This window comes from Arachis ipaensis, chromosome B10 (assembly GCF_000816755.2).
Source record: "Arachis ipaensis cultivar K30076 chromosome B10, Araip1.1, whole genome shotgun sequence".
Taxonomy (NCBI): domain Eukaryota; kingdom Viridiplantae; phylum Streptophyta; class Magnoliopsida; order Fabales; family Fabaceae; genus Arachis; species Arachis ipaensis.
The window spans coordinates 29,003,249-29,007,998 of record NC_029794.2 but is presented as its reverse complement, the minus strand read 5'-3'; positions in this window follow the sequence as shown (position 1 = coordinate 29,007,998).

Here is a 4,750-nt window from a genome sequence, read left to right as displayed (position 1 = left end):
CTAATTGTGAAAACGTGCTATTTTGTACTTAATTTAATCAATTTTATTCTACTTTTATTTTATTCGATGTCTTGATATTTTTTATGAGTGATTTCAGGTGTAATAGGTAGGAATGACTTGATAAGGGTGGAAGAGAAGCATGCAATTGAGAGAGAACATGAAGAAACAAAGGAGAAGAGCTTTCCAGAATGTGCGTACGCACAAGTCCCAGTGCGTGACTTTATTAAAAAGTCATGTGGCTCGCGATTTTAGAGGCCTTCAGGCCCATTTTTGCTTGGTCTGAAGCATATATGGAAGGGCTAGCAAGGGGAGAAGATACACAACACACTTAGGCATTTTTAGAGAGTTTCTAAGAAGTTTTAGTTTTAGTTTTCCTTAGGTTTTTCTCTCAACTTTCTTAGGGTTTAATTAGGGTTTATACTACAAGCTTACATTTTTCAATTTTGATCTTGGATTCTAGCTTATTTCCATTGTAAGTATTTATTAATTTTCTCTTTTATTATTACACTACTTGTTCTACGCTTTCTTATATTCTAATTCACTTTATCAATACATATATACTTTTGCAATTTTGAGTTCTAGTTAATGAAATTGATGTTTAGTGGTTATTATATGTTTATTGAGTTGTCATTATTGATTTTGTTCATTGGTTGTTCATAACTTTAAGTATTTTTGTAATTTTGTCATGTTTTGTGACTATGCCTACCATGTGTTTGTTGAAATGCCAATTTTAAATATGGAGTAGATCTTCTCTCTTTGGCTTGGGAAAATGAGTATATGGGATACTAGAGTCATAATGTCCGACATTTAGCAATAATTATTAGATTGTTAGTTGTTCTTGTTTCCACTAACGCTAGCTTTTTAATAAAGCAATTAATAAGATAGCTAGGATTTGTGGATTAAGAACAATTATACTCACTTGACTTACTCTTCAATGTTAAGGGTTGACTAAGTGAGATTAATCTATTATAATTACCATAGTTGTGGTTATGACAAGGAAGGGATTCCCTAATTCATCCCAAGACAAGGTTCCATTTATGTTTTTAACCACATTTCGATCATCTTGAGCTTTATTTATTCTCACTACCTTGACAGATCTTTAATTCACTTATTAGTTCATTAATTGAAATTTTGATTATTCTTTAATTTCTTTAATTGTTTGCTTCATTATTGAAACCCCTAATTTCACAACCAAACTTGTGCGCTTGTAGTCACTAGTTCCCTGGGAAGACGACCTGGGACTTCAAACTCTCGGTAAATATTTGTTTTAATTGTGACAAACCTTTGAATTAAACTTTGATCGAGGGTTACTTGTCGGTCTAGACTATGCTTACAACGAGTTTCTATTTTGTAAAATTCTAAACCGGCACTAATTCTATGCATCAAGTTTTTGGCGCCGTTGCCGGGGAGCTAGTGCAATGAGTTTTATAATTTTGGTTGTTGTGAATATGTGAATAGTCTAAATAGCTACTTTTTGGTTGTTTGGTTGTTTTGTTAGTAATTAGGATTTTATTTCTCTTGTTTATTGATGTTCCTTTGTTTTTATTTTCTATTTTCTCTATGAGTTATCACCCTGCTTGTTTGGAGCCTGATTGTGATCATTTTGTAGGGAATGATAACTTCGACTTTGGATTACATCATGGGATGGGAAAATCAATTGTGGAAGGAGCAACCTCCTCTATGTCACAATGAGTCAAACCCTCCCCAATGTGCATATCCAAGCCAAGGATATGGTGGGTTTCACAATGATTATATACTTCCACCACCATATACCTATGACCCATACCCTCAACATAATCCTTAATCACCATATTTTCAAACACCACACCACTACCATCATTCATCTCCTTCCTTACCACCTCAATATACTCACTAACATAAACCACCTTCTGATTATGCAGCCTTTCTTCCAACCAATGAACCTTCTTTCTCTTCTAAATGTGAAGTTCTCCAACCCTTGTCCCAAGAACAACAAGACTTTCAAGCTTTTCTCCAAGAGTAAGAAGAATTTCAAAAAAAGCAAGGGAAATTCATGGCTACCATAGCCAAAGCGGTGAATCGCTTGGTCCTACTATGCTCAACCAATCAAAGCATTACCCTTGAAGAATATGGAGGATCAACTAAGGGAAGTAGTGAGGAGGAGAACATGAAATCTCAAGTGGAAGAAGAAGAGCTGAGGTTTGAACCATAACAAGAGGGGGAAGGTAAGATGAGTGAGCTGGAAGAGGTAAAAGGAGAATTGAGGGAGATTGATCAAAAAGTGAATTGCATCATCAACAATTTTTTGTTCACATTGGTCAATCCTCTCAATTATCTTGATAAACCTTCCCCCATTGGATTTGAAGAGGAGGTTGATGTGAACTTCTCACAACCTCCAAAATATGACTTAAGTGATGGAGAAGAGTGGGAAGAGATTGGTAGGAAGGAGTTGACAACCAAAAGGTGGAGTCTAAAAGAGTAACTCCATTCAAGGAGAAAATTGAGTGGGTGGCAATTTCACCGATGAACTTTATTGGCCCGCATCAATATGCTATCTTGGAGACGGATTACTAACTTAAGGTCCTTCTTGGGTTCTTACATGGTGGAGAAAGGGGTATTGGTTGCCAAAAGAGTTCAAGTGGGATGTAAAGCACAATTGAGTGGATTTAAAAAAGTATTGGAGTGCTTTGAGAGTTTGCTCATCCGAGTGCAAGCATAAAGATCAACAAGAGGGTAAGTGAATGATTAGAGTATAGGATCCCGGAGGACCTTTGAAGTGCAAACTTGGGTGGGGATTCAAAGAAGAATGGAAACATAGGCCACCTTAACAAGAGTCTCTTCAAAAAAGTCCAACTTAACGACTTTAAATAAAAGTGCTAGGTGGGAGACACCCCACCATCGTAACATCTTCCTAACCCTTTCCTTGTTTATAGTCTTGAATTCTTGCATTTTGCTTCTTTTAGCCAGTTTACGTTTCATCTTATTTTTTAGCTTAGTTATATTGATTTTTGGTATGGATCATGAGTTTGTGATGTTCTGGATATTTTGGGGCTGGAAATCTTTAATTGATATCATGCTTGGTGTCTTAGAGGCATTAAAATTTTGCAGAAACAAGGCAGTGTGCGTACACACACTAACACCAAATCCTGCATGTTGTGCGTACACACACCACTGTGTGTACGCAAACCCATTTACACCCCCTCTTCCGGGAGCGCTCGCACCTGCCTGTGTGATGAGCGGATATTTTATACGCTTTTTGGGGATAATTTCATATAGTTTTGAGTATGTTTTAGTTAGTTTTTAGTCTATTTCTATTAGTTTTTAGGAAAAATTCATATTTCTGGACTTTACTATGAGTTGTGTGTTTTTCTGTAATTTCAGGTATTTTTCTGGCTGAAATTGAAGGAGCTGAGCAAAAATCTGATTCAGGCTGAAAAAGGACTGCTGATGCTGTTGGATTCTGACCTCCCTGCACTCAAAGTAGATTTTCTGGAGCTACAGAACAAGAAATGGCGTGCTTCCAATTGCGTTGAAAAGTAGACATCCAGGGCTTTTCCGCAATATATAATAGTCCATACTTTGCACAAGAATAGACGACGTAAACTGGCGTTCAACGCCAGTCTTCTGCCCAATTCTGGCGTCCAGCGCCAGAAAAGGATCAAAAGCTGGAGTTGAACGCCCAAACTGGCATAAAAACTGGCGTTCAACTCCACAAATGGCCTCTGCACATGAATTGCTTAAGTCTCAGCCCTAGCACACACCAAGTGGGCCCCAGCACACACCAAGTGGGCCCCAGAAGTGGATCTCTGCATCATCCATCATAGTTTATCCAATTTTTGTAAACCTAGGCTACTAGTTTAGTATTTAAACAACTTTTAGAGACTTATTTTGCATCTCATGACATTTCAAATCTAAACTTTGTATTCTCTGACGGCATGAGTCTCTAAACCCCATTGTTGGGGGTGAGGAGCTCTGCTGTGTCTCGATGAATTAATGCAAGTATTTATGTTTTCTATTCAAACACGCTTGTTCCTATCTAAGATGTTCATTCGCGCTTAACTGTGATGAAGGTGATGACCAGTGACATTGCTTGTCACTTTTTGTAACAAGCACCTTATCAATATGATTATTTTACTATTCTTAAAAATGAATAAGTAGTTCTCTTTTCATCATTGAATTAGTTATTGTTTGTTGTGCTATTTTATATTAATCTTGCACATTCACGTGCACAATTTCAATATCCAATATCTCATATATTTCATTCACTTTAGTTATGGTCACCTAGGTTTGTTTGTGTCTTAACTCTTGCTTATTCTTTATTTGCAACCTAGGCTACTTAATTGAGGAACACATGCTATATCTTTAATTGTGTGGCTACCGTTTTACCCGACCAAAGTATGGTTTATCTAATTCTTATTTTTATTGTTTTTCATGTTTTCTTATGCTCATGATCATGTGGAGTCACAAAATAAACAAAAAAAAATCAAATCAAAAACGGAATCAAAAACAGCAGAAGAAAAATCACACCCTGGAGGAGCATCTGTCTGGCGTTCAAACGCCAGAACAGAGCATAGTTCTGGCGCTGAACGCTGATGACAAGTCATCTTAGCCTAGTTTCACTAGCCTTTTTCTTTAATTTTAGTAGGTTTTATTCACTTTCTTGCATTCTAAGTAAGTAATTTGGAGTGAAAATGCATGACTTCTTTGAATCAAACAACCACCATGTAATTGATGCTAAATCATGAGGTTTAAGCTAAATTTAATTGAATTT